We start from the raw sequence: 9,172 nt of genomic DNA, 5'->3' as shown, positions 1-9,172 counted from the left end.
TCATTTTGCCCCAAGCAATATCGCAGGCAGGTGTTTAGTCTTGAGCAATATTGATAGCTACATTGGAATCGGTTGGTACCAGTAAGACTGGTATGACGAGAAACTAGACTTAGGTTTACTCTGGCTCTGTGATGCCCATCATCCCTAAGCTTTTTCCTTCCTTCTCATCCCTCAGGCTACTTGCTAGTCTAAGGAAAATCCTGTACTCAGAGGCATCAGGTAGTGATAAAAAAAAACACATGGAATTTGAAGTTATAAGAGCTGAATTCAAGTCCCTGCTTTTCCATAAACTAACTATATCTTGGAAAAAATAAGTACATTCCAGAGCCTAGATTTCATTCTCTATAAAAAGGGTTTAAGACTAGTTGCTACCTACCTGTGTTTTTTGTAATATCGAATGACACGTTACATGTAAAACTATTAGAGACTTGTTTCACCAAGAAGTATAATATAGATGTAAGTTCTCAATAATATTTATTTATAGATAGAATTCAAATGTACTGAAATATATTCTTTTTTTCAAACCTTTAACTTCTGTGTATTGGCTCCTTGGTGGAAAAGTGGTAAGGGTGGGCAATGGAGGTCAAGTGACTTGCCCAGGGTCACACAGCTGGGAAGTGTCTGAGGCTGGATTTGAACCTAGGACCTCCCGTCTCTAGGCCTGGCACTCAATCCACTGAGCTACGCAGCTTCCACCCTGAAATCTATTCTAATTAGTAAGAGTTCTGCAAATCTTGGAGCAGGACTGGTAGCCGGGGAGGAAATGAAAAAAATGAGGGGTATGGGATGATTGATTCATAAGGTGGGAATAAATGAATGAAATATGAAAATTCTGGTTAAGCCATGATGGAGGAACAGTCATAAATAATATGGGTAGAAGTAGCTATTATGAAGGATGTGCTGGAATTATTTATCTTTACACCAGGGAGGAAAACTGGCAAGAATGAGATGAAACTCTGAAAAATTCAAGTGAAAGTGACCATAATAGTGGGATTGAATCTCCAAGGGGAAATGCAATGTGCATTCTTACTTGGAAGGTTTTAACCCCAAATAAGAACAAATTAGGGAAAGAAAAATTACTTGGTACTCAAGAACTCACCTGAATGACCCATTAGATTTGTTTTTCCACCACTCTAATTTGTCTGACCAGGGTTGGAAGAATATTACTTCCAGGACTCCATTTGCTGGCACAAACCTGGTATGCCTCTGCTGGGCAACTGTTGTGGTAATGAAGCTGTTTCTATTGAATGGAATCCAATGCCATTAATTCCAAGAGCTTGAAAACCACTTAAGGAATAGCTTCAAAATAATATTGAGTGCCTGTATCCACAGGAAGAATTTGGGCCACAATTACTTAGGATTCCATCTATGCTATCCAGTGGTATGTATTTTTAGGTGGCATTCGCTAAGGAAATAATTACTATTTTATGGTCTACATGGGTGAGGAAGGAAAGATTGAGGCAGCCATTATACTTCTGAATTTTCCCTGAAGACCTTCCAAAAAACAAAATATCTTGTGTATTAAAGGATACGAAAGGTTCATGTTTTATACATAAGTGAGACTTGATGATATGTAAGGTTCCTCCCAACTCTAAGAGACCTTAATCTGATAGGATTCTGTAATTATGAAGTTTGGGGAGAATGATTTTGTTCTTGGGATATGCTATTAAGAACCTGTTAGAGTCTAATCAGAAAGATGAGAAAACAGTAAGTTCAATTCCTTATAATTCAACTTTGATCTTTCCAGCTGTCTTCCAATCTATAGGAATCAACAAGTTAATTTTGGGCCAATTAGAGGGCAAGGGAGGAGAGATTTTTTGATTTATCACACCATGCCAGAAGATCCACAATGCTTCAGGGGTACAGAGACTATTTTATGATTTGAACCATTTCAGAGATTTTTTTAAAAGGAAAAAGAAAATTGCTTTTATAACACCACCTTAAGAACACTTTCTACAAGCTTTGGTGTATTGAACTAATGAAGAACACACTACTGAAACAATCCTTTGAGGGAAATATTATTACCCCCATTTTATAGTTGAAACTGATATGTCAGAAGTTGTCACTTGACCTTGGGGTCATAGAACTATTAAGTATCTGAAACTGAATTTGAACAGAGGTCTTCCTGACTGCAGACCCAGGTGTCTATCTATTGGGCCACCTTAGAATTGAGAACTGTACTATGGCTTTATTTGGACCTTTAACTTTATAGATAAAAGACAAAATTATGTAAAAACTGCCTCTTTGGGAGTGTTCTGCCTTGAAAGTACCTTCACTAATATGGAGGATGTATCTCTTTTTTCACTTTCTCTACTCTAAATCTGTTGTATTCCTTTTTACCACTGTAGTGGAGAAAGTTATAAGTTTAAAGGTAGAAGATCTTTGTGCATATCTTGGCTTTCCCCTTTCTTAGGAATGCTGACCTTTTCTGTGGGAGAGAACTAGAGTGTGTTAGAGCCTGATTATACTGGTAAGGGAACTTGTAAATTTTCAGTAAATATTTACATTTTACTAGAAATCAAGTTGTGATTTATTATTTTGTTAATTGTTATAAGAATAATGAGAGCCAGCCACCAATGTTAGGGATAGAAGGGAGAGAGAGAAAGTCTATGAGGTAAGACTCTCTTCTAACTCGCCCTTCCCACCAAATACACACTTCCAAGACTTTGAGGGAGTGTCACCCTGAAACTGGGTGACCTGGATGGTGGTGCCACCCCACAGGAGTTGGGGCAAAGCTTCCCTATAAGATGAGGTATGAGGGACCCCAATCCGATTCTGAATGAGGGCGGGGTTCACGCAAGCCTCCCTTGAGATCAGCCAACTTCACAGTAGGTGGTCTGGTTTCAAGATGGAGGCAGCCAAACCAAGCTGTGATTCTCTTCCCCCTCATCTCTCAGGAACTCAGGAATGCTATCTGACTAATGAATGTCTTTTATTAATATCAATATAGGGATTGGGGAAAGGGGTGAAGGGCAGAGGGATGTTGGGGTGCCCTCTTCTCTATTTCTGTGGAGTCCGTCTCTTGGGTGGGAACCTTTGAGGTTCCCACTCCTAAGCATCTCCCTTCGCCCCTTCTCCTTCTGTTTCTATTTCTATCCATTTCTATAATTTTAAGTTAGACTGGAAAGGGTCTCTCAGCAAGGTTGGGTAATGGGGGAAGGGGACTAAGAAATTGCTCCCAAAATGGAGTCCCAAAACTTAGCTGACTCTGGTTGAAGTCTTGATGGGTGAGAAGCAACGGGATGCCTTTGACCAGGGAATCGGGGTTTCAATGTCCATAGAAAGATCCTCAGGAGGCCCTCAGGACTGGATCTGAACTGAGATGTCCTCCTCCTCCTCTCTTCTCCTTCCCCTCAAACACTCCTGCTGGCAGCCATTCTCCTTCTTCCTCCTCCAGAGAATTACCCAGAATCCCCCTCTTGTCTCAATTGTCACCAACTGTCACAAACTGTTAGTCACTCCTTCTCTGGCTCCTTTGGTCCGATCCCCCTTTGCACAAATTCCATTCTTACATTGTCTAAGTTAACAAAAGTGATGGAGAAAATGTTGAGTGCAATTTAAGAAAAATGCATGGATCAGACTTCCAGGTTAAGATGGCTGCAGAGTAGAAGCATAATAAGATCAAATTATTTGTATTCCTATATGGAAAAAATGTTATGTGAAACTCTCAAAAATTGTATTCACTATTATAGTAATTAGAATAATTATTCATAGCAAGAGGTTGTAATACTAAATGGTCTAAGACAATATGGAAAAAAAAGGCATGGGGGGCAGTATAGAAGATGCACCAAGAGAAACTTGGGGGAATAACAAAAATAGGATAATCTATGCCACACAAAGAGATGCATGGGAAAGGGAAAGGATGAATACTATTATAAGATGGAGAGGAATAGAGTGTTAATAGGAAATACTTAAACCTTACTCTGAGTGGAATCAATTCTTAGAAGGAAAAGCAGCTAGATCTATTGAGATATTGAATTCTATCTTACACTACAGGGAAAGTCAGAAGGGAAAAACCAAGAGGGGAAGTGGTGCAGGGAGTTCAAAAAAGGGAGAGAAAGAAGGAATGGAGAGAATTTAATAGACCTTAAAAATAATAAGAGGGGAATAAAAAAGGAGGGGGCAGAAAGGGAAGTAAACTAAGGGAGGGGATAATGGAGACTGATTAAAAGCAAACCACTGGTTTAAAAGGAAATAGCAAATGAAGAAAGGGAAGAACTAGGAGAGGATATCAAAATGTGGAGGAATACACAGATGATAATCATAACTCTGAATATGAAAGGGATGAACTCACCCATAAAAAGGAAACAAATACCAGAGTGGATTAGAAACCCAAATCCTACCATATGTTGTCTACAAGAAACAGACATGAGGAAGGTAAACACACACACACACACACACACACACACACACACACACACACACACAAGGTAAAGGTAAAAGGCTGGAGCAAACTCTACTGGGCATCAACTGAGAAAAAGAAGGCAGGAGTGGCAATCATGATATCTGGCAAAGCCAAAGTAAAAATAGATCTGATTAAAAGAGATAGGGAAGGTAATTACATCCTGATAAAAGGCAGTATAGATAATGAGGAAATAACAGTACTCAACATGTACGCACCAATTGGTATAGCATCCAAATTTCTAAAGGAAAAACTGGCAGTGCTCAAAAAGGAAATAGATAGTAAAATTATCCTAGTGGGAGACCTGAACTTTCTATCAGATCTAGATAAATCAAACCAAAAAATAAATAAGAAAGAGATAAGAGAGGTGAATGAAAAAGAGGTGAAAGGAAAATTAGAGTTAATAGATATGTGAAGAAAAATAAAATAGGAACAAAAAGGAATACACCTTCTTTTCAGCTGCACATGGTACATTCACAAAGATTGACCATACAATAGGGCATAGAAATATGGCAAACTAATACAAAAGGGCAGAAATAATAAATGTAACCTTTGTAGATCATAATGCAATAAAAATGTTAAGGAATCACAACATTAGGACTGATAACAAATCTAGGAATATGGATCAAGCAATTGATAACTCATACCAAATGACTCCACAGCAGTATATCTTGAGTGGAGCTCATCCCCAAACCACCCAGGGAGCTATTGCCCCTCAGGGAGGAGCCCAACAAATTACCCAAAGATTATAAAAGTGTACAGAGGGGGTTGGGGCACAGGAATCAAAGGATACATCCTTTGATTTTCCAGATCCTGATGCCTTACTACCAGTTATCCACATCCACTGCCCCCCATACTGATGAGTCCCATGTAAATTTAAAGGTTGGTAACACCTATTATGACTGTCCTCTGGACACTGGAGCTTCCAGGTCTTTATTGAAGAGTACACCTGACCTATATTGCAATTCCATAGGATCAATAAATGTAGTGGAGGTATCAGGGATACCCCTAAAAGTTCAAAATCTTTCCCCAAGAATGGTGTTTATAGGACCCCTGAATGTGGAGCACTCTTTCCTCTTGATGCCTGGCTCCCCTATAAATTTACTGGAAAGAGATCTTTTATGCAATCTTAGAGCCACAATAACTTGCTCTCCAGATGGCTCTGTGTCACTGGAATTGCCTGAGGAATCGCTAACATTTTCCCTGTACTTCTTTCAGACAGTCATGAGACAAAGGAGCCTCCCACTTTTGAAATCTCAATGGATATACCTGAGTCTCTCTGGCCCACATCATCTTCTGATGTTGGCCTACTTAAGTCAGCTGTCTCTGTCCAAATTAAAACTAAATCTAGCCCATCTCCTTCCATTCCTCAATATCTTCTCTCAAAGGAGGAGATAGAGGGTATTACCCCAGTGATAAATTCACTAATTGAACAAGGCATCATAATTCCCTATAAATCTGAATAAAATATGCTCATCCTGCCTATTTAAAATCCAAAATTAGTGGCAAGCATCTCTAGAGATTCATCCAGGATTTGAGGGCCTTGAACAATCACATTATAAAGACACCCTGTAGTTTCCAACATAAATACTATCATTTCTTCTATTCCTAGAATAGCTACATACTTTACAGTAGTCAACTTGTGCTCAGCCTTCTTTTCCATACCTATACAATGAGGATTCCAGGCATATCTTTGCTTTCACCTGAAAAGGTTTCAAGCGACCTGTACTCATTTGCCTCAAGGGTTCTTGGACAGCCCTACATTGTTCACATAATTCTTAACTGCTGATACAGACACCATTAAATTTAAATACAGTCTTTTAATCCAAAATATGGATGATTTGCTCTTGGTCTCACCAAATGTTGAGGCATGCCAAGAGGATAGCAAGCATCTCCTTTTGGAACTGCATAAGAGAGGCCACAAGGTCTCCAAAGATAAAGACCAGTAGTGTCTCCCCAAAGTGCAATATTTTGTTTTTATTTTAACTGCTGGGTCCTGTTTAATTTTTCCAAATTGTATTGAAAGCATCCAAAATTTATGTGCTCCTACCACTAAAAAACAATTGAGGGTGATTCTTGGAGCAACAGGATTTTATCAGCAGTGGATCCTTTGCTCTGGGGAAATCACTAAACCCCTTGTATCACTCATAAAAAATAAGGTCCCTGAACCTTTTAAATTGGAAAAGGAACACTGAACAGCTCTTTCAAATTTTAAATGTGGTATCCTGTCTGACCCTACTCTAGGCATCCAAAAATTACGACAAACCATTTACTTTATATGTCCATGAAAGGAAAGGGGTAGCTTTAGGTGTTCTAAGTCAACTTTTAGGACCTGCTTAATGCCCAGTAGCCTATTATTCAGCCCAGCTGGACCCAGTAGCTTCAAGAGCACCACCATGCCTTAGAGGAGTAGCTGCCAAAGCTTTATTAGTAACTAAATCTGCTGATCTTGTATTAGGATGCCCTCTGACCATAATGTGCCCACACAAGGTCAAGGCTTTGTTATTAAGACATAGGACTCAGGCATTTACTGATCAAAGGATTACGAGATATGAGATAACTCTATTGAATAATGAACATATCACTTTAAAATGCTGTGGAGTTCTTAATCCTGCAACTTTGCTCCATGATTTTCCAACTTCTGGAGAACCTTTACATTGTGTAAATGGAATCAGCTCACCCTCATTCATTTGTTTAGACTCTAGCCACGAGGAATAATGCCACTTCACCCAACTTATAATCAAGTGGGGAAGGGGAGGTCTGTTACCCACACATGATAATAACAAATCAAGACAAGGGACTGACCTTTGGGCAGTCCAAAACAATATTGAGGTTGCCATTTGTCCACTTGAAATTGGAGGTGGATGTAGGAAGTGACGAAAGATGATATCTTTTGGATATGATGGTAACTTCCTGTGGATGCAGTTGGTGCTTTGAACTTGGTGTTGAAGGATCTCTGGTGAGACCTCAGACGTTTCCCTTTGAATTGTCATGTGGGTAAGTTACACTGACTCTCTTTCTCTTCAATTGGTGTTTCTGGAGGCTCTAGCCTTAAGGAGGTCTCTCTTATTGGAGGAGGCCTTGTGGCTAGACATCTTGTTTAATTAACTTCTGTGTCTGCTAGGGCCTCTAAATTCCACCTGATTTGGGCCTCAGGTCCAGGCCAGAGTTTCTCTCTCTCTCAACTTCCCTATCTTCAACCTTCCTAATTGTAAATAAACCACCATAAAAGTCATCCTGACTTGGGTCTATTTTATTTTGAAATCAAGTTAATCGATTTCTGGCAACCATACTTTAAATATCTAATTTTCCCCTCTACAAGATGATTGTACATCTTTAGTGTCCATTGCTGATAAATCTCATAATGATTTACTGGAAACTCCTTTGAATAATCCGGATTTAATATTATTTACAGATGGTTCTTCTTTTATGAGAGATGCTGTGCTCTATATAGGAGCTGTGGTAGTTACAGAATTGGATACTCTATGGTCAGTTTCCTTACCTTCACATGTAAGTGTACAAGGTGCAGAACTCACAGCTTTGAAATATGCCTGTATAATTGCACAGAACATAAGGGTCACGATTTACACAGACTCCTGTTACACATTTGGTATATGTCATGCTGTCGTCATTTTATGGCTTCAGAGAGGATTCTTAACATCAGCTGGGAAATGTATTGCCAATGCAAACATTATTACTGAACTTCTTTCTACCATCCAGCTCTCTGAAGCCATAGCTGTTGTTCACTGCTCTGCACACGCAGGTGGCACTGACCCTCTCTCCAGGGGAAACAATTGAGCAGATGCTGCAGCCAAACTAGCAGCTTGTTGATACGGTCAATTTTGTGAATGGTTTTCCTAATATTGAACCATCCTTGCATTCCTGGTATAAATCCCACCTGATCATAATGAATAATCCTTGTAATCACTTGCTGGAGTCTTTTTTGTTAGTATTCTGTTTAAATTTTTTTTTTCATTTACATTCATTAAGGAGATTAGTCTGTAGTTTTCTTTCTCTGTTTTTGATCTACCTGGCTTTGGGATCAGTACCATATTTGTGTCATAAAAAGAATTTGGTAGAACTCCTTCTATGCTTATTATGTCAAATAGTTTGTATAGTATTGGAATTAGTTGTTCTTTGAAGGTTTGACAGAAGTCACTTATGAATACATCTGGTCCTGGGGATTGTTTCTTAGGGAGTTCTTTGAGGACTTGTTCAATTTCTTTTTCTGATATGGGATTATTTAAGTAATCTATTTCTTTTGCTGTTAATCTAGGAAATTTATATTTTTATAAATATTCATTCATATCATCTAGGCTGCTCTATTTATTGCCATAGAATTGGGCAAAATAGTTTTTAATGATTGTCTTGTTTCCTCTTCATTAGAGGAAACATTCATCTTTGATACTGATAATGTGGGTTTCTTCTTTCCTTTTTTTAACTAGATTGACCAGTACTTTGTCAATTTTATTTATTTTTTCATAGTACCAGGTTCTATTCTTATTTATTAATTCAATAGTTCTTTTACTTTCATTTTTATTTCTCCTTTGCTTTTTATAATCTCTAATTTAGTTTTTAATTGGAGATTTTAAATTTGTTCCCTTTCTAGTTTTTTGATTTGCATGTCAAGTTCATTGATCTTTGCTTTCTCTAATTTGATATTATATGCATTTAATGATATAAATTTCCCCCTGAGTACTGCTTTATCTGTATCCCACAGATTTTGATAGGATGTCTCACCATTGTCATTCTCTTCAATGAAATTATTGT

This window comes from Gracilinanus agilis, chromosome 4, assembly GCF_016433145.1.
Source record: "Gracilinanus agilis isolate LMUSP501 chromosome 4, AgileGrace, whole genome shotgun sequence".
Classification (NCBI taxonomy): domain Eukaryota; kingdom Metazoa; phylum Chordata; class Mammalia; order Didelphimorphia; family Didelphidae; genus Gracilinanus; species Gracilinanus agilis.
Note: the sequence above shows the minus strand (reverse complement) of the source record.